This window comes from Pelobates fuscus, chromosome 10, assembly GCF_036172605.1.
Source record: "Pelobates fuscus isolate aPelFus1 chromosome 10, aPelFus1.pri, whole genome shotgun sequence".
In the NCBI taxonomy this organism is placed as follows: domain Eukaryota; kingdom Metazoa; phylum Chordata; class Amphibia; order Anura; family Pelobatidae; genus Pelobates; species Pelobates fuscus.
In genome coordinates, this window is record NC_086326.1 from 92,645,104 (window position 1) to 92,667,719 (window position 22,616).

At 37.9% G+C, this 22,616-nt stretch overlaps 1 protein-coding gene across 1 annotated transcript in view; it reads left to right on the forward strand.

The window, feature by feature from the left end:
* RASGEF1A (RasGEF domain family member 1A) overlaps positions 1 to 22,616 on the forward strand; it is a 385,023-nt gene that overhangs the window by 157,131 nt on the left and 205,276 nt on the right. Inside the window, exon 2 of the mRNA XM_063434053.1 lies at positions 10,105 to 10,197. The gene's annotated coding sequence lies outside the window, so the exon portion shown is untranslated. The remainder of the gene's footprint in view (positions 1 to 10,104; positions 10,198 to 22,616) is intronic.

The window sequence follows — 22,616 nt, forward strand, 5'->3', positions numbered from 1 at the left end:
TCAACTCCTGATGCATGGAGAAAAGGCCTTCACAAGCCTCTGCTATTGTGTACATAGTTTATACTAAGTGACCCATAGGTTGAGGAGGTGGTGACCGTGGCGGTGGAGGAGGAGGATGAGGTAGCCAACACTGTTATTTATGTTTTTTTTTTTTTTTAATTGTGGTAGCCCACAAAATATTAGGACATACAACAAAATAAACATTTGCGGCCTGCGGTGCATTTCTTGCAGTCCTGATGCATGGAGAAATGCTCAACTCCAGATGCATGGAGAAAAGGCCTTCACAAGCCTCTGCTATTGTATACATAGTTTATACTAAGTGACCCATAGGTTGAGGAGGCGGTGATCGTGGCGGTGGAGGAGGAGGATGAGGTAGCCAACACTGTTTTTATATATATATATATATATATATATATATATATATATAGTAATTGGGGTAGCCCCCAAAATATTGGGACATATAAAAAAAGACAACTCTGTTCCACAGAGCAGCTGTTGACATTATAGTTGCACAGGAACTTTGTTGACTCTAGAGAACCTCGGGCAAATCGCACATCCCCGTGGCGGCGACTTTGCATGCGGATGTCATCCATATCAACTTTCGATGCCAGTTTCTGCGCCTACCATGGTGACCACGGGTAACGGGGAATCAGGGTTCCATTCCGTACAGGGACCCTGAGAAATGGCTACCACATGCAAGGAAGGCAGCAGGCGCGCAAATGACCCACTCCCGACGCAGGAAGGTAGTGACGACAAATAACAATACAGGACTCTTTAGAGGCCCTGTAATTGTAATGAGTCCACTTGAAATCCTTTAACTCTGATCAATTGGAGGGAAGTCTGGTGCAGAGCCACTGACCTGTGCGTGCTGCAGCTGAAACTCCACTATCGCCTGCTGCTGCTCGCACAGTTTCATGAGGCATTGAGCGGGAAGGCCGAAGTTATGCTGCAGCGCAGACAAGCGAGCAGCAGCAGGGTGACAACGCCAAAAATGCGCACAGCCGCTACAGTGAATGTCACATCCTGTTCCAAGTTGCGGATCAGTCTGGTGATGGCTTCTGGTATCAAGTACTCTTTGTACTGAAGCTGCATCAGGGTCCTGGTATGTGGCCGCGCAAACGCTGGTGCTTAACACCAGGGGGCGTGCGGTTACCCTGCACCATACCCTGCGAATCCATTCCACACTGTTACTCCTAACTTCAACATCAGGCATTCTGGGTCCCGGTCGTCTGACCGCCGCCCAGACAGTGTCTGGGTCCTGGTCACCGGACTGCCCACCTCACTGTGAAGCTACGAATGGATCGTTAAATCTGGTACGAACCCGAACTTTGCAGTTCGGGTTCGCTCAAGTCTATTATGGATTCTTTGATCGCTACATGTATTACTTGGATAACTGGTAATTCTCGAGCTAATACATGCCGACGAGCGCTAGGGGACGGCCGCTCCGCTTTTGCACCCTGCTCCCTCTTATGCTGTGCTGGTGCCTCTGTGCGACCAGCGCCTCTCCAAACTGTACACGTCACTCGCATGACCTTGATTCCATCTGGGGTCTAGGACCTCATCATCCTCCACATCATCTTCCACCCACTGTTCAACCCTGCCCTCCTTGCCGGTATGCACACTGCAGAAAGCCGCAGCAGTTGGCACCTGTGTTTTTCCAGTCTGCAAAGGACATATGCAAATTGTTTTAGAATTTCCTCCAGGCAACAGTTTTCCCTACAAACTGACCTCTCAGTATGACTTGTGAGGGTATTGCCCCAGAATTACAATATTGTTGAAGTACCTCTTAGCTATCGATCACTGGTTTAAATATAGCAGCTTGTTATCTGCTAGTGTAGAAAATATCAATCTGTTTTCTGTCATTTAGATCTGTGTAACAAGTGTTGTAGGTGTGAAACAATATTACAAGTGACCGATGTAGTAAATTCAAATCAAAGTTACGCTTCAATTTGACTCTCAAATATGAAGTGAATACCCAAATATACTATTTTGCACAACATTTTTTATTTTTTAATAAACAATTTACTTTTTAAAACTCCATTGTAAGCAGCAGATTAGCAGCAAAACAATTAGAATGTTTACAACTGCGCAGTAAGCACACTATTTGACGCTTCTATTTGACTCTCAGATATGAAGTGCACCGCAGGCCGCAAATGTACTATTTAGCAGATCAGCAGCAAAACAATTAGAATGTGTACAACTGCGCAGTAAGCACACTATTAAACGCTTCGATTTGACTCTCAGATATGAAGAGCAGGCCACAAAATGTACTATTTAGCAGATTAGCACACATCATCTTCCACCCACTCCTCAACCCTGTCCTCCTTGCAGGTCTGCACACTGCAGAAAGCCACAGCAGTTGGCACCTGTGTTTTTCCAGCATGTAAAGTCTGCAAAGGACATATGGAAATTGTTTTAGAATTTCCTCCAGGCAACAGTTTTCCCTATAACCTGACCTCTCAGTTTGACTTGTGAGGGTATTGCCCCAGAATTACAATATTGTTGAAGTACCTCTTAGCTGTTGATCACTGGTTGTAATATAGCAGCTTGTTATCTGGTAGTTTCTAGTGTAGAAAATATCAATCTGTTTTCTATCACTTAGATCTGTGTGACAAGTGTTGTAGGTGTGAGACAATATTACAAGTGACCGATGTAGTAAATTAGATTCAAAGTTAACCTTCGATTTGACTCTCAGATATGAAGTGAACACCCCAGATATACTATTTAGCGCCAAAAAAAAAACTCCAATGTAAGCAGCAGATTAGCAGCAAAACAATTCGAATGTTTACAACTGCGCAATAAGCGCACTATTTGACGCTTCTATTTGACTCTCAGATATGAAGTGAACCGCAGGCTGCAATTGTACTATTTAGAAGATTAGCAGCAAAACAATTCGAATGTTTACAACTGCGCAGTAAGCACACTATTAGACGCTTCTATTTGACTCTCAGATATTAAGAGCAGGCCACAAAATGTACTATTTAGCAGATTAACACCCAGAAAATAAGAATGTTTACTACTGCCCTGTAAGCGCACTATTAGACACTTCTATTTGACTCTCAGATATGAAGTGCACGCCCCAAAATGTTCTATTTAGCAGATTAGCACCCAGAAAATAAGAATGTTTATCACTGCGCAGTAAGCACACTATTTGACGCTTTTATTTGACTCTCAGATATGAAGTGCACCCCACTAAAATACTATTTAGCAGTTTAGGACCCAAAACATTTTAAGTTTTAAAACTGCAATGTGACAGCAGTATTTGACGCTTCTATTTGACACTCAGATATTAAGTGCACCCCACTAATGTATTTTTTAGCACCAAAACATTTTAAGTTTTATAAACTCCAATGTAATCGCGGTATTTGAAGCTTCTATTTGACTCTCAGATATGAAGTGCACCCCACCCCACTAATGTACTAGTTTGCAGAATTCTTTCCTAATCTGTCCCTATCAGCGGCAGCATCCTCTCCCTACACTAATAAGACCTCATGTGCATGTGGTGCTATGCAACTCCAGCTTATATATAGAGGCTGGGTCACATGCTGCACTGGCCAATCACAGCCATGCCCTTAGTAGGCATGGCTGTGATGGCTTCTAAGGGCACACGAGTCAAATGCTTGTTGATTAGCTGCCCTGCAGTCTTTGAAAACGCACCATTAAATCACCGAACTCCAACCCGAACATACAGTGATATGTCCGTGTTCGGGTCCGGGGTCCAAAAAACTTAATGTTTGGTACGAACCCGAACTTTACAGTCCAGGTTCGTTCAACTCTATTAATGAGCAAATGAAAGAAGTGAACACAGAACAGAACCATGAGGTATTCTATTTAACACGTCCATCTTGAAACATTTTTAATGAAAACAACTCTCTGCATTTTGTCTTTAAAGGGACACTCCAGTGCCATGAAAAGATCCCGTTTTCCTGGCACTGCAGTTCCCCTCTCCCTCCCACCCCCCATCCCTGGTGAAAACCCCTTCAATCACTTACCTGAGACCCCCGTCAATGTCCCTCGGCGGTGGTTTCTGCTCACCGCCGCTCCTCCTCTTATGTCAGCCAGTGGGCGAGACTGATCCCGCCCGCCGAGGAGACCTAATGCGCATGCGCGTCAAAGCCACTCACGCACATTAGAGCTCTCCATAGGAAAGCATTGAAAATGCTTTCAATGCTTTCCTATGGGGAATTGAGCGACGCTGGAGGTCTTCACACAGCTTGAGGACGTACAGCGACGCTCTAGCACAGGTTTTCTGTGCTATGGAGCAGGAAGTGTCCTCTAGTGGCTGTCTAGTAGACAGCCACTAGGGGAGGACTTACCCTGCAAGGTAATTATTGCAGTTTATAAAAAACTGCAATAATTACACTTGCAGGGTTAAGGGAAGTGGGAGTTGGCACCCAGACCACTCCAATGGGCAGAAGTGGTCTGGGTACCTACAGTGTCCCTTTAAGCATTTTCAGTCCTTCAAAAAAGCATTTGCACCTAAACTAATAGAAATTGCCTTTTATTTATGAACTGGAAACATTCTACAACTTTTTTCCACCCCAGCAATTCTTGACTGTAATGTGTAAGCTAACTCTCCCCAATTCCCAGTTTAACCTCCACTCCACTCTCCAACATTGGAGAGAGAAAGGGGGTGATGAGGATAGTGCTAGTAATCGGCAGAGTCCGTTTGGACAGGAACATTTACCCACCTCACCATACAGTGAATTCAAAAAGAAAAACAGAAAAAAGTACATCTTGCCTAACTGCAACTGGCAGTGCCCCTTTCATCCACTTTGATTCACTCATTTAGAATTGTTTTACTGATTTTTCTACTTTTTTTGTTTAAGTAGGAGGAAGATTATTTTCTTTGCAGTGTGTTTCTGTGCCACTGCTTGTGCTTTGGAAATTTTAAGCTTCTTAGCTCAGTAGTAAACACAGTGTGTGGCTGCAGATTACTGTACAAGTGAACCCGGCCTATCTTTTTCTATAAATAGTATACGCAAAAAGATCTTGCTCCCTCTCATTATTATAGTTATTTATTTTACTCAATGCGCTGTCTCAAACAAAATGACTGGAAAAAAGTCAGGTCTAGCACTCAGGATATTGCAAAAGGCAGATTTATTGGAACAAAGGATCAAAAAAAAAAAGAAAATTAAAAAACACTATCACGCTCCAGACCCCAATTACAATTAGAGATCTGGGGCTGAAGAGTACCACCTCTGGGTATTCAACCCCTCCTCTCCCCGCAACCTGCAAGTCCCAGTTTGGCATCAGACATAGTAATAATTGCTTTTTGTGATACTTAATATTAATGCCTAGATAAAAGGGTTGGAATAGGCAGGTGGGTTTCATGGAGGAGAAAGTGTAAGACAGATGGGGATAGGTTGATATGTTGAAAGATGCAGTACAGAGAGAGTAAATTGCCAATACCCTCACTTATAGTTGGGGGAAAGGCGATAGCTAACAATCATTGCAACATGGAAAGTAGTGATATATCTAGGAGAGGTTAAGGTTTCTGTGAGGTTTAATAAATTAGAAACTAAAAGATTATGAACAGATAAGGTCTTTTCTGCATTCCCAAATATATAAATGAAACCAACTAAATAACATTAGTTTATTAACCCCTTAAGGACACATGACATGTGTGACATGTCATGATTCCCTTTTATTCAAGAAGTTTGGTCCTTAATGGGGTTAAAGCAGTTTTTGGGTATAGAACATGCCCCTATAATCTCACTGATCAATTTCCTGCTATTTAGGAGGTAATTCACGTTTGTTTCTGTTTATGCAGCCCTAGCCACACCTCACCTGGCTGTGACTCACACAGCCTACAGGAAAAAAAGTGTTTTATTTTCAATGTGATCTTACAGTACAGTGTGTTTACTTTAGAAGTTTTGTTAATTCGATTTTAATTAAAAATACAGGAGTATGCTGTAGGCTCCAGCAGACAGCTAAATAGCATTCTAAAGTAAACAAACAACAAGAAAGCCTTGAAAAAAATTCACAGCCAGGGAATGTGTGGCTAGGGTTACATAAACAAAGTGACACAACTCCTAAACAACACATAATTGAGCAGTTAGACTGCATCTTTGCACCCAAAACACTTCTGCTGAATGGTGGATATACTATTCTATGCCAACATATGCTATCGCTATGTTGCTATTTAGCCCGATTTCTTTAAAATAAAACCTGACTTAAGCACAGATTTGTCTCTCTGTGCATTTATACAGTTGTTTGGTACAGAAAGAAGGATGGCACTAGATCTTACAATAGAATGTGACATGGGAATTAATTCATCTATAACAGAGCAGCTGTTGGTATTTATAGAGCACCAGTGTATTTCAGGCCTCCCAACTGTCCTGATTATGGCAGAATAGACCCAATATTAGGGCCAGTCCACCACCGGTTTGTCTCCAAAAAGTGTATTGTGGATGCATCATTAGAGCAGTGAAACAGGGCTCTCTGCATGGTGTGCCTTTAATGGACTGGCCTGTGTAACTGACACGCAGCTTGGGGGGTATGATATTGCACAGTGTCTTACAATGGAGATACACAGATAGCAAGCAAATAGCAAATAAACACATATTGAGATATATAGATATGTTATTTAGAGGCAAGCTAATGCTTTTTACAATACAAATTTTCTCCAGGTACAAAAAAACTAATGAACCTAGAAACTACTCAAATACCCTTGCACCTTTTAATTCCAACTATATATGTAATTAAACAAAACTATAATGTACTTATCATTTTTAATCATAATCGTATTTATATGTCTCAGAGCTTAGTGATAAGTGTTTGTACGAAGTATTACTGTGTTCATGTATCTGTTATCCCTGAGAACCTGAGTTGCTATAGAACAGTATCGTCTTACCTTGATACCCTTGATTTTGTGAACTAAATTTCCTATTATACACATCCAACATTAAAATGTTGATGAAAAATCCCTTAGGTGCCAAGGTTACCCATGGCATTGAGTGAAATGTTCCCCTTCCAAGAAAGTGATCTCAAATTCCCTATATCCAAGTCATTCACTCTGCAGATCTTGAAATGGTTAACTCCTTCGGGACTCCTTCTGGACTTGGGTTGGACAAATTCAAGTGGTTGTTGGTACAGAAAAGATTAGCCACCCACTATCAGGCTTCCAGGTTTTCCATTTAAATGAATTGGACACATACAATAGAAAAGTGATGTTGATTGAACTTCTATGATTGTTCTCTTCGCATGCCGTGCACTTGAGGTTACATTCCGGGCATTATAGAAACTCAAATACCATCAAGAACAGCTATAAACACAGACTTAAAACTTAGCAGAACACTCAGGCACGTAACTCTCTGAAACACGCACTGTAAGGAGTAAATCTTTAAAAAATGCCTTATTGTATAGTCAAACATAAACATTTGGCAAACTTTTCCGTCTGAAAGAATGGATTAAAGAGACTTTTGTTGTTTTTCAGTTGACCTTGTTTTGCATCTGGTTTGCAAATCAAAATGAATAAAGTCCTAAACATAACATATGTTTCTATCACAAACGAATGAAACCCTTTATTATAACAATGTTTAGATACGTGGTCAGTTTTGCTTTGTCCTGCAAATATTATAATAAACTTCGATTTGATTTACAGCTACTCCAGTAATGGCCCTCGTTTGATTACGTAATACCATCTACATGTGTGTGCAGATCACTGTGTATAAAACACATGAGAAGCATAAGATAGGAAAGAATGGTCTTTTCACACTTCATATGGCTTATGTGAATTCTGCATTAAAAGTTTGCAATGTCTTTTGAAATACAGATGCCTGGTTTAAACCAAGCAACTATATTTACTATATATTAGCATTATTGCCCAGATATGTTTGCAGTCTGCTGGCATTTTTGGAAGAAGCTATATGCTAAAGTTTCAGGTTAAAATTCAATAAACAAATTCTGTCAACATTCTGAGATTTTTTTTTTTTGTAATTTGCTAAAGACTTTTAATATCCCTAATGTAGAACCTTGTCACACACTCCATGTTTATTTGTTTGTAGCAAGATCCTATAAATACTGCTTGTTTGTTTTTTTAAAACTGCATTTATTAAAATGTATATTTAAATAATAGAGTGCTGGTCCACGCTCTTCATTTTTATGTAATCTGAATGATGCTCTAAATGGGAACATGCAAATGTCATGCACACATTTAAATAGACACTGTACTGCCAGGAATACAAAACTGTATTCCTGGCACTATCGATCCCTCTGCCCCCCCCCTCTCTCACGCCCCCTCCTATTGGGAAAATAAACGGTTTAAAATCCTTTATTTACCTAACTAATCACAGCGCCGATCTCCTTCGACGCTAGGCCAAAGCTCCCCCCCCTCCTCCGTCCCGTGACGAGGGGGATCTAATGCACATGTGAAACAAATGACACGCGCACATTAGACCTCCCGATAGGAAAGCATTGAATCAATCCTTTCCTATGGGGAAAATTCTGACGCTAGATGTCCTCATTCAGAGCGTGAGGACGTCCAGCGTCAGATAACAGACCAAAAGTCCGTTATGATTCTGGAAGCCCTCTAGTGGCTGTCTAGTAGACAGCCACAGAGGGCAGACTTTGAGCTGTAATGTAAACATTGCAGTTTTCTGGAACAGCAATGTTTTACATTGCAGCACTAAGTGCAAAAGGGTGACAGCACCCAGACCACTTCAATGAGCTGAAGTGGTCTGGGTGCCTACAGTGTCCCTTTAAGTATTATACCAATTTTAATTAAATCACAGGTGAAAAAATATACTGTTTACACATAAAGAGGATAAAACGTCCCCAGGCATGCTGGTCTTATTGTTTTAAAAGGTGTTGCAACACTGTGCAAGGCACTGGTTAATAGAACAAATGAATTACCTGTTTTATTCTACAGATGATTGAGCCACCATCTGACAATATGTTATTTTGCTTTTGTTGCGGATTATAAATTGTGTGCGCACTGAGAATACTATTGTATGTATTGTATCTTTTGTGCTGTGCATATGCAGGTTACGTCAAAGAAAGCATAAAAAGAGCTTTTCTTTTGGATCGTTCGCTATGCATTCCATTTATAGCTTGAAATCTTTATTAGGAAGGTAACATGCTTCTGTCTGGTCCATCGCAGCCAATTAGATACGAGCATTCTATGCTAATATCGAAAATTCTGCAAATAATTTAATACCAGTATTAAATGTAGCAAAAGCCTCTTGACCTTGTTGAAAGATGATATATGACTTTTATTATTTCAAATAGAATGAGAACTATTTGTTAGATATGTATGCTTATTCAGATACGTATGTTTATAACTATTGTTATTGCCTAAATGGTGAATATAAAATAGAAATACAATATTTTATATTTACCATGTCAGAGCTTTTTAGTTTAATATTTTGAATAGTAGAGGGTTATTTAACCTGTTTAATCCCAAATGTGTTGCCTTTCTATGCAAATGTAAATGGCATCCATATCCCCTGTTTAATTACCACTTTCCCTGTATTGTAAGTAAACACAAGTTGCAATATCATGGTGAAGACAAGGTTTTGCTTAAAGGGAAACTGTCACATATAACTTGCGTTAACCTCTTTTAGTAAGATGCTATTTCTCTTTTAAATTAATTTGAAAGATTTAGCAAATGAGATCATAGTCCAGTACAGACAGGGCAAATGCTGCTATTAAAGAGGAGAAATAAAAGCATTGTTTAATTTCTCCTCTTACCTGTTTAGTTTCTGATTTCCAGCTGCAAAGGATAGAGCTTGTAACAATGATTGACAGGGAAGTGCCAATTTGTATGACAAAGAGGTGTGAATTTAAACATTCAATTTTTCTTGTCACGTCTTATCTTGTACATATTTGGACATATTTGTTAAATATAAGGGTAAGTAAACATAATATTGAAAGAAAAACTGAGAAGTGTCCCCTTTAATTATCTGTATCTAATAATGTTATCTACTTCCCTTTTCTCTTTCAAAACCTTTTCTGAAAATAGTACCCTAACAGATTGCAAGACTGGAAATTAAACTGTCTGCAATCCGAAAAAGTCTTCATAAACATGTATTCCAACTTCTTCAAAGTTTACGTCAAGAATGTAAAACCGCATGTAATGTTCCTCTTTAATTTGCTCTCTAGGTTACATGCTCTGTTTTGGCTGGAACAGTTTTTACAACGGCTTCGGAATCCCCTCTCGTGGGTGTGTGTGAGTGTCCATGGAGACCACTATGGGTGAGTGGCCTTGATGGCTTTGATCATACAATGGAAGAACGAATCGGAAACAGAAATAGCTTTCTTTCTTTTTTTTTTCGGTTTTCTCTCTGAATGTCTTCCAATAATTCCAACTGGACATATGACACAATTTCTAACATTTCTTCCAATTCATAGTGCAGGCTTCCCAGTTTTATCTGACGTTGCCATGGTTAGTGTTTGTTTGCATTGTTTTGTCATTATTTTGAATCTAGATTTTTCTTGAACACCATTGATAGGTCTTGATATTTGAGTGAGATTATTATTTCATCATGGTAAAGGACTACCATAGGAATACAAACCTGCCCCTAGTTAAATACAGGTCCTCCTCTCCCTTGGTTTGCCATGCAAATTCATTTTAAAAAGCTTTACTCTCATTTATCAAGCGCAGAGATTCCCATGGCGCTGCTCACTTCTTTACCTCCTGCAGCAATAGTGAGGAGACATGACCTCCTCCATGATGATCTAATCCAATGCTCCTCACAGAGGAGCCTGATCCTCATGAGCAGTGAGCGTTGCACACATTCAAGCTTTTCCATATGAAAGCATTGTAATCAATAATTTCCTTTGGGCTTCTGCTTCACATTACCAAGTTTTACATGGGTAGTGCAGCAGAAGCACGTCTAATGGCTGGCGAGTGGCGATGGAATTAAACCTGCAATGCAAACATTGCAATTTCTAAAAAATATATATAATGTTGATATTGCTGGGTTAAAAGCACAGTGCCACTTCACCCAGGATACTTCATGGAAATGAAGCAGTCTGGGTGACTATAGTATCCCTATAGTTAGATTATACCTTTTCACCAGGTACTACTTTAGGGGGTTATTCAACTCAATCCAATACTACAGCAGGCCACACTGTTTGCAGATAATCTGTGTTAACACTTCATTATGAAGCCATCATTGATGCTGTAATGTTCTATAAAAAGATGCTACACTCCCCACAAACTTTAAAAAATCTCAACAGGAAAGTCAGTTAAATAAGTTACCATTAACTAGGAAAATTATAGAACAATGCTATGTTCTATGACCTAGCATAACCTAGCATAGTCAGTAACCTCAGTGACATTTATCCAGCACACAAAAGATACCTCATTGAACAGGATGCCTATGGTACAGTAGCGTATCCCACACTCTATGTCTGCGGGTACTTTGTGTTAGCATGAGTTTAGGGTTATGGGGATCCTGTCTTCTAGGCAATTTAAGCAGAAACACATATCGCTTTTACAAAGGTTTCACCAAAAGGCACAGCCATATCCTGGACAATTTTACTCACTTTATTACTATTCAGAGGTCTGCCATGCATCTGACGTTTCCACAGAATTAAAAAAAGAAAAACGTGTAGATCTTCAATCCACCACATCATCCAACTGAAAACATAATAGAAACTTAATTTTTACCAAACTCAGCAAATTTTCAAGGGCCTTGAAAAAAGGAAATTCAGTTTCACCAATTACCAACCCACCAACCTTCCACACCTCTTGCCCACCGTGTTTTCAGTATACATTTTTATCATGCGTCCAAGGCTGCTTGACATTCTCACTCCATTATCTCCAAGTTCCCTTTACATCATGCCAGTGGCTACAAGGATCCTTTAATAATCTTTGGTCATCACGTCTTTTTGTCTCACCTATCCATGTTAATCTTTCGATATGTAAGGTCATAGCCTTTCTAGGTAAATACTTTGTATGAAACAGATTTTATTGGTTAGATCTTTAACTTTTGAATTGGTCTGTGCATATTGTTCTGTGTTTTTCTGTTTTCTCCAAATGTAAAGCATTGCAGAATTTGTTAGCTCTTTATAAATGCCAGTGATAATAGTAATAAATGTAGCCCAGACAAAAAATAATATGTTTGCACCAGCACTTTGCTTTCCTTCAAACAGAGACTTGTATGAGAAATGTATGCTATGGAAAACCATCACAAATGATAACAGCGTCCAGAGTAACATTTAGCAAGTTCCGTTAATTAGAATTTTTTGTGGGGCACGATTTACGATAATTATTTATCATGTACCCTTCAGTCAAATTGTTGCCATTAAATTCAAGCCATAGACAGCCTAATTACAATATCTACCTGAGTATTATTTTATTGATAGTCAACTAAAAACAAAAAAAATGTTGTTTTGATTTTATTTAACCCCTTAAGGACGCAGCTTCAGAAGCTGGACATACCCTTAAGGACACAAGCAATTTTTGCATTTTTTGCTGTTTGTGTTCAACTGCAATTTGCATCTCTCTCATTTATTGTACCAAAACATATGATATACCGTTTTTTAGACAACAAAAAGGGCTTTAATTTGATGTGACCTATACATGTATAAATTCTCAATTATTAAAAAAAAAATGCAAAATAATGTGGAAAAAAAAAAAAACGCTTTTTTCCCCACGTTTTGGCAATAATAATGTGTGCATAATATGTACAGCTTAGGAAAAGTAATTCAAAATCAATTCATTTATGTGTCTTGATTTACCAAGTTCATAATATGTGCAGGATTTTTAGTTTATTTTGAAAGTTACAGGTCACAAACTACAAGGTCTAAAATAAAATTTCAATGTGAAACAATTTTAGAAGTTGGTATGTTTGTCTTGGAAGTTTAATACCCATTACAGGAAACAAAATTGCCACACAAAAGTATATATTTATATAAAGTAGATATCACAGGCTATTTACCTAAGGTTAGTTTGACACTTTTTGCATAGCCATTTCACCGCCAATCTCTGCTAAATATTGGAGTAAAATTGTGTTTTTTCTCTATTTTGGCATATTCACATATAACAAGGTTTTTGTAATGTGTATTTCGTAAATCTAGTGTGTGCTATCCCTGTACAGAACCCCATATTGTGTTCAGCTACATCTGCTGAGTACAACGATACCCCCATTGTATACCTTTGCCCCTATTCTGTGAAGCTACAGTGCCATATAGGAGACCATGCTATTTCAGTTTCTATAGTTGGAATTTTCATAGATGGTCATATGTCTGAATTTGTGGCATTATAGCCATCTCACTGTTCAAATAACCCCATAAAGGCCTTCCATTTGAGACAGCAGACACTCCAGGGTATGTTATTAGGCATATATTATACCTTAACTTGCCACCATGTTTTCACCAATTTATTTCAAATTTTGTGGTGAGAAAAAAAAATTAATTTTTTTTACATACACGTTGCATTTTCGCTGGGTATTTCTTACATTTGATAAGTGCCACTGTCATAAATTCCCCCTAAGTATGATCAGTTACCTCTTCTCAGTAAAACAATATGCCCAATGTATGACCCAGACACTATTTTGTGAAGTTACAGTGCTGTGAAAGAGATGTGATAAGTTCAGGTTTTTAAGTGTGAATTTACATGGAGAGTTTTAATGGGTCCGTATTCTATTTTTAAATATGTTAGCAGGCTGCTTTATCCAATTACACCAAAAAGGCATACTATTTCTTAAAGAAGATGCCCAAGGGTATTTCAAATGGCAAATTTTGAACCTTAGCGTGGGATAATTTTTCCGTTAGCTTGTATCAAGAGCAGTGGTAAAAAGCATTTTTTTTCTGCCTTTTTGACACACAGTGAGTTTGTACTGTATATTTTGCAAACCTTATGTGTGCTATGGCTTTATAATACTTTATATGTTGCTCCGCTATGTTGTCTGAGTACAGCAATACCCCCGTATGTACCTTTGCCAGTTATATGGGGACGTTGAAGGGGCACATTTCAGACACAGCCATTGCAGGTTTTGTCAAACTTTGAATTTTTACGCTGTGTTGTTACCCCACTTTGAAGTTTTTTAGCAGGCTATATATTCCAACTATCCCATAAAAGCATACTATTTCTTAAAGAAGACATCCCAGGGTATTTCAAAAGGCATATTTTGAACCTTAGTGGGGGATCATTTTTCTGCTAGCTTGTACCAAGTGTAGTGGTAATAAGCATTTTTTCTGCTTTTTTGACACACACCGTGAGTTTGTACTGTGTATTTTGCAAACCTTATGTGTGCTACAGCTATATAATACTTCCTATCTTGTTCAGCTGTGTCATCTGAGCACAGCAATACCCCCATATGTACCTTTGCCATGTATATGCGGACATTGAAGGGGCACATTTGAGACAAAGCCATTTAAGTTTTTTCAAACGTTACATTTTTACGCTGTGTCCATACCCCACTTTGGAGGTTTGTTTGTAGGTTAATTATTCCAGCTACCCCATAAAGGCATACCATTTCTTAAAGAATACACCCTAGGGTATTTCAAAATATGTATTTTGAACCTTAGCGTGAAATCATTTTTCCGCTAGCTTGTACCAAGTGTAGTGGTAATAAGCATTTTTTACTGCCTTTTTTACACACACAATGAGTTTGTACTGTATATTTTGCAAACCTTATGTGTGCTACGGCTATATAATACTTCCTATCTTGCTCAGTTATGTAGTCTGAGCACAGCAATATCCCCATATGTACCTTTGCCAGGTATATGCGGACATTGAAGGGGCACATTTGAGACACAGCCATTTAAGTTTTTTCAAACTTTACATTTTTACGCTGTGTCCATACCCCACTTTGGAGGTTTGTTTGTAGGTTAATTATTCCAGCTACCCCATAAAGGCATACCATTTCTTAAAGAAGACACCCTAGGGTATTTCAAAAGTTGTATTTTAACCCTTAGCGTGAAATAATTTTTCCGCTAGCTTATACCAAGTGTAGTGGTAATACGCTTTTTATATGCCTTTTTGACATACTCAATGAGTTTGTAAAATATATTTAGCAAACCTTATATGTGTTACAGCAATATAATACATCATATGTTGCTCCGCTATGTCATCTGAGTACAGCAATACCCTCGTATGTACCTTTACCAAGTATATGACAACGTTGAAGGGGCACATTTGAGACACAGCCATTCAAGGTAGAATTTTTTTGCTGGGTCCATGCCCCACTTTGGAATTTTTTTAATAGGTTGTGTTTTCCATTTACTTCACAAAGGCATACCATTTCCTAAAGAAGACACCCCAGGGTGTTTCAAAAGGCATATTTGAAACATTACTGCGGTATCATTTTTTCGCTAGCCTGTACCAAGTGTAGCGGTAATACGCATTTTCCCCCTTTTTTAAACATTTTTTTAAACTTTTTAAAAGTTTTTTTTTACTTTTAAAAAGTTTTATTTAGCGTTTGACAACTTATTTTACTATTTTAAAACTTTGTTTAAACTTTTGAAAAGTTTTTTTAACTTTTTATAGTTTTTTTTTAACTTTTAACCCCTAACTAGCCTAACCGTAAATCCCCAAATTTCCCACTAACTTCTACCCACCTTAGCTAAATAAATAAATATTTTAAAATATTTAAACAAATTAATTAAATACATTTAACCCCTGAGGATTAAAAAAAATAAAAGTTAACCCTCAGGGGTTAAAAGAAAAAAATCAGATCACAGTGAAATACTGTGATCTGTATTTTGATCACTGCAGGCAGTGATCAAAGGGCAGGGAAGGGGTTAAATTTTATTTGAAAGAGGTGAGGGGGGGTGGGATTTTGTAACTAACTTTTTTTTTACAGCCAGAGAGAAAGATCAGCACCGATCTGTCTCTCTGCTGTTCACAGCTCACACGGAGCTGCAGGGAAACAGATCGGGTTTCACTGCAGCACGTGTGATCACTCTGACTCCCGGTCAGAGCGATCACATGGGCTGAATCAGTGAAACAGCCCATGGTAGTGTGCCTCCGATAGGGAGACACACTACAGGAAGATTAACCCCACGATTGCCGCGAATGTGGCAATCAGGGGTTAATTTTCATTTTGGACGGAAATTTTCCGTCCAGCGTCCTTAAGGGGAGTGCTGCAATGACGGAAAATTTCCGTCATGCGTCCTTAAGGGGTTAACATTTTCCATGTTTACTATGTGGAAATATATCAGCACCCAAAGTGCCGTCTTCTTTTCAGTGCCGATAATGCACACAGCGCGTACGTTTTCTAACTGTTTAGTAAAGTGTTTGAAATTAGGCTGCTTCAATTCTTAATGTACACAAGGACGAGAGGGTTATTAGAAGAGTGCACTAGAAAGCTTAGCATGCTTTTATACTTAATGAGCATTTGGAGGGGTATATGATGTGCGGCTGATGGTTTGTGTACGATTCAAGCCAGACTCTGTTATTTATTCAGGTAGCTAGGAAACAAGGCTAAACTGAACATGTTTACATTTACTTAGCTTTGCATATTGACCTTGTTGCCTTTCTCTGGCAGATTCCAAATGCTTGTTTATAACCAGTATTTTTAGAATAACTATAGAGTAATATGTTACCACTAGCTTTGTATCCTAGATGCTCGCATTCTGATGGCAGCCATTAAAAGCCTTTCTAGTATAGTTCCACCCAACCCCAAAATGTTACAAGAAGAAAAACTACCACAACAAAAGGACATAGGTTAGAGAGGCAAAGGTTTAAAAATAATATTAGGAAGTATTAGTTTACTGGGAAGGTAGTGGATGCATGGAGTAGCCTCCCAGCTGAAGTAGTAGAGGTTAACACAGTGAGAGAGTTTAAGCATGCATGGGATAGGCATAAGGCTATCCTAGCTATAAAATAAGGCCAGGGACTAATGTAAATATATTGATAAAATTGGGCAGACTAGATGGGCCGAATGGCTCTTATCTGCCGTCACATTCTATGTTTCTATCTGTATTGACAAATGCATTTAGTGGAAGGTGCAAAAATGTAAATATTGCTCTTAGCCTGCAGACTTTACACAGAAAACAAATAGTAGCAGGGCAAATCCTTAGACAGGCTTAAAATCTTACAGAACTGAATAAAACCACCTAATATAGATACACAACATGGAGATGAATCTTCTAATCTGTAATACCCACACTGGATCAAAGCCATTGCTACTAATCTTTACTCTGAGTTTTCTCTTCCGTTAATATTCTTCTCGGAATTGTAAGAAGGGACAACTGGAACATGCATCTCTTCAGTAATTAGAACTATTGAGGATATGTTTCTTTACAGTTGTGATTCTCAAGGTGTGTGTGTATCAAATAAGCTTGGACAAGCAACCACAGTGTAGAGTCTGATTCAGAGAAGATAATGAATGGATGGAAAGATTATGTATGTGTGTATTTATATATATGTGTAAAAAAACAGATAACATTTGCATCTTGTAACACCTTTTTTTTTTTTTTGGACTAACAGAATTTTTTAGTGACAAGCTTTCGGGAGACCTTCCGTTTCTCAAGTCTGAAGCATTTCTGAGCAAGACGACACATAGAATTCAAAGTTGAGTTGTGATACAGGGGTTAAAGCGAAATGAGTGCAGATAAGACAGGTTTGATAGAACATTGATACCATTCTTGCAGAGGGTCGTACATATCTTATGTGAAGATCAGAGAGGGGGGAGAGAGAGAAAAAAAACAAGCGAACAGTGCAAAAAATGGTGCTAGAAGGGTAGTATTAATAAAAAGAATGCCTGAATTCCCATCCAAGAGTTATAGGATATGCATGAAGGCTCACACTCACACGCATGTACATATACATATACACAAGTATTGCATATGTACAAGTATACACAAGAACATACACACTATACACAAGTACATACAATATACATATAAATACAACCAAATGCCCAAATATATGTACATGCACACATACACATTTATCCACACACAAGCACCAATACATGTACCTACACATATACCAATGTGCCTACACATACATAGACCCATATATATGTACACATACACCTATTCACATATACATACATGTATGCATGTATATATACACTTTATACATACACACACAAATACATACATGTATACGCATACACATAAACACATGAACACATGTACATACACACAAACACATATACACACATGCACATGACCTTGTAAATACAAATATAAATGTACAGTCACATATATAAGCATACGTGCATAAGAGTATGGGAAAGCATAGGTCTACACATAGTACTTATATATTGATAGAATAAACATTGGAATTATTTTTAAAATGTTGATACAGGTGACAGAACAGTAAGATAACGCTGGGGGAGTGTTCATGTAAAGTGTTGGTAGCGGGACAGGAAACCCAAATCAATATTTAGGTATTACAAGATACACATGTTATCTGTTTTATACATCTACATCACTGAACTAATACGGCTACAATCTCTACTTGAACACACACATATCTATATATATATTCAGGTCATATATAGTATGATTATGTTTTATATATTTGTAATAAATATGTATGTGTCTATATCTTTTTTGTATTAATGGCTTGTCGTAACATACTTCTATATCACCCAAAAATATTAATATGCAATCTGAGGTTCTTTAATAAAAAATATGCATTTACTCTACTTCCAATGCAAACAGTAATGTATACTATAAAAACTCAGCAGATGTTCCAAAGAGAGCGATCTTCAATGTTAACGGCTTCACAATGTTCCAAAGAGAGAGATCTTCAACACTGGAGAGTAATCGTCGTTGTCCAGAAAGTCAGAGTCAGGGGAAAAACCAAAGATTAGTAGAAGTAGCATGTGTTCCTTTGTCTACTGTTCTTATACAGACATGACTATATTGACATCAGAACTTTTAAATAAAACCCTGGCCTTATAAAGACACATATAAAGACCCTGTCACAAACTTACCTGCACCTGGCCACTCTGCTCCTTTCCTCAGGTCAAGTGTCCTGAATACTCCACGTGACCGCGCAGCCTGTATAGGTAATAAAGTAGACTTACCTTGGGTCCCTTGATTGGCTCCCTCTGCTGGTTTGCAGACCGATCTCCAGGCTTCTGTAAAGATGTTCAGATGCTACCCGCTCCTGGGCATGTCTTTAATTAGATTTAAATTTCATGACTCCCACCCTTAGAGGACGACCCTCTGCTGTTTGGATCAAAAAGATGACGTGCACCAATCAGAACACAAGTGTACCTATTTAAAGCCTGTTTAGGCACTAACTCATTGCCCTATCATGGTTTCTGTTTAGTAACATGTTTAGTGTTTCTGCGACTCTTGTGATTTCCTGTTATTGACTTTGGCTTTGTTTTGACTCTGTTAACCTCTGGTATTGTAACCGAGCATGTATATTGGCCTGTGTATTTCTGATATCCTGACCTGGTTTGTATATTGACTTGTGTAATTTCATTATCCTGACCTGGCTTGTTTTTCGTGTATTCATATCTCTGTATTTCTGACCTCAGCTATTCCTGACTTTGATTCTCTCTTTTCATACATTAAATCCGGCCACTCTAAGGCCCAGTAATGCAGCTTTTTGGACTCTCTCTTTGCGGGTATCCATTTTCCTGAGTAAAAAGGTAACAGCAACCATGACAGACCCTCAATCCTCTCATTATACTTCAACATTCCAGACTTCTCATGGTACAGCATAGTAATTTACCATATTTTCTTTATAACTAATTAGAATTCCATACCCAATATGAATATGAATAAGAACATAGAATATGTAATATTCTACGGACCATTGTCTCTAATTAAAATAATTAAATAAATAGTTGTTTAGCATGTGTCTTCTCATTAAGGTTTTTTCTGGAAGTGGGCATATGGATCTGTTCTGTATGTAGGAGCAACAACACTGGCTTTCACCTGTCCTTTGTTCTAGATAAAAGCTGAGTCTATGTAATAATAGTAAGGCCTAGCCTGTTTACATCTCGTGTATTATTCAGAAGAATTGGGCAAAGGTTCACATTTTGTCATGATAGAAATTATTTTTCAAGCACATTAAAATCCTTTGGGAAATGTAGGATTTCACTGCAAACATGTCATGGAAAGATTTGTAATCCTATATCAAGGTAGAAGTTCCCATTGCTCAGTGGGAGTTTACAAACAAAAAGAACCAAGTGACAGAGAGAACTCTTGAACATATGAGGATTATATTTATTGTTGGATTCACCCAATTGTATCCTTGAATTTGCTGAGGTATATTTTTCAATATTTTCTTCTTTGTGTGTATATTTTGAGGCATCCATCAACGTATTTATGTGAGTAGTGCGATGTTTACTTGTAAATTGTGACGAATTCACATTATATTTCATGTTTTTTGTTTTGTTTTGTTTGTTTCATAAAAGATTGCATTGTGGCTCACATAAGAAACGCGTGGCCCATTTGGACACTGAGAATGATGGGAGATATAAGGTACATCGTGTGAGTTATGAGTAAGCATTTGGATCAGAGATTTGGGTTACACATCATGATACAGCAATCTAGAAATCTTGCTGTGTTACTGGAATAAACCATGGCTATCATGTGTGCGAATCTATGCTTATAATAAATATTTTAATTTTTTTATATATATTTTTTTTTAATTACCTCTTTTTGTTTTCCTTTGGCATTTTTTACCTAGCCCTTGGATCTGAACCGGTTTTCACTATCAGACATCTTGCGATTTGTGATATGTGGCTTCCCTTGAAGTCATTCATGGGACTGAAGGCGTTAAATACACTGCTTACTGGAAGCTTTGAAAGATTCTTTGCTATGGCACCTCTGCCACACTCTCAGTCTTTCTCCCTCTCCATGGCAACGGCAATGTTGAAAGTACTTCAAAGCAGCGCATTTCTTCTCTGATTATTTTTGTATTTTTTTTTTATAGCTGTATTTTTAGTACAAATTATTTATATTCTTTTCAACAGTGCGTGGCTTTTTAGGAGTTTACTAGCTCTGTTCCTGTGTGTCCAACTTGTCTGGTTACAACTACATGTCTGTTTGTCCACCCATTGTAAAGCGCTGCGGAATTTGATGGCGCTATATAAATATCATAACAATAATAATAATAATAATAATATAATATGATATGAGCCATCACAACTGATCCACCTTTCAGATTAAGTGAAAGGTTCTGAAATAGATTGTAAGCTCCTTAGATGAGGTAACATAGCAATACTGTTTACATCATATACATTACGTTGCAAACAAATGTATGCTCTTATGACTAACGATTCAGTCATGAACAAATTCCAAATAATGTATATCTGGTATTCTCATATATTTATTTTATTTTTACATATATTTAGTATTTACTATTTGGGTTTACTTTTCATTAGAGTTTCTCTAATCACTGCACAATATCATGTCTGTCTTCTTTGTTAAAAGGTCTTCATACTGAGTGATCGTGTATGTTTGATGTAAGTTTTATAACCTAATACATTATTCTAGCTAATGAAATATAATTCATTTGACATAAAATATAGAATAAACCTGGAGGGCTACAAGCCCTAATTCAATTGAGGTGTAACTGGTGGTGTAATAAATAATTGTTTCCCAACTCCTTTAAGTCTTTTGATCTACACTATTACTACCCTGCATGTACTTAACAATATACCAGTACAGATACATAGCAACTAAATGTCTGTCAAACTTAGTGATTCCAAGTTGGTGTTAAGTGGCACTGACTAACAGTAAGCACGTCACTAACCATAACCACCAGTATCATACTAGGATGAATGAATCAGGCTATCTCCTATCTCAAATGTGTTTTAAATACCACTGGAGGTAACTAGCACAGCAGTAACCTAAACCTAGTATTACACTAGGATCAATGACACTCCGACATAGACAGAGCAATGATAAAACACAAAGTATCACTGCTGGTCTGTCTCCCTTAATAGCTGCAGTTAAAGTGTCCGGAAGAATCCTGTTCAGAAATATAGATTGCTTTTACTGCCTCTCTTTTGTTTCCCTCTACTAGTCAGTTGTCAATTGATCTGTGAATAAAATCAACATTTAGTAGCTGTCCCCTAGCCATTAATCATCTTTTTTGTACTACTTGTTTGGACAGGAAATACACCCCACATGACATGCAAACCTCCTGTCCATCATGGCACACAAAGCTGCTTATTTGACCCCAATAAAAAGTTGTTTTTTTTTTTCAATTCTATCATCCTTTATGTCTGGCACCAGAAACAGAACTCTCAGACAAAACAAACTTGCTAGTCCATCGCGTCAGTCGTTTGTTTCAGAGGTACGAAATTCAGACGATCAACTGATCAGTCCAAATTCTGACAAACTGCAGTTTGAGATGAACTGAATCTCCACATCTACTGCCAATTTTGAACAGTGGTGTGGAGATGCCAAAAACTGGAGTTATAGTGCTCAGTGTCAGAATCAAAGCCTTGTAAACCCTGGCCCTACAGCTCCCTCAAAGAATATATGGTTTGAACCAGTATTTGTTTGCACTTCCCAACAGATCAAAAGGATTAACATTCATAACTTATTATGTTGGAAACATAACTTTTTAATAAAGACTTGTAAAAATGATGCTATAAATTTAGGAAAGCAAATCTAATAAATATTTTATAGTACTTGTAATACCAATATTGGCAGTAAAATGCAGTAATAGTTATATTGGTAATGTTGGTAGTAAAACCCTGCCATAATCCACATTGCTTATTTCCATAATT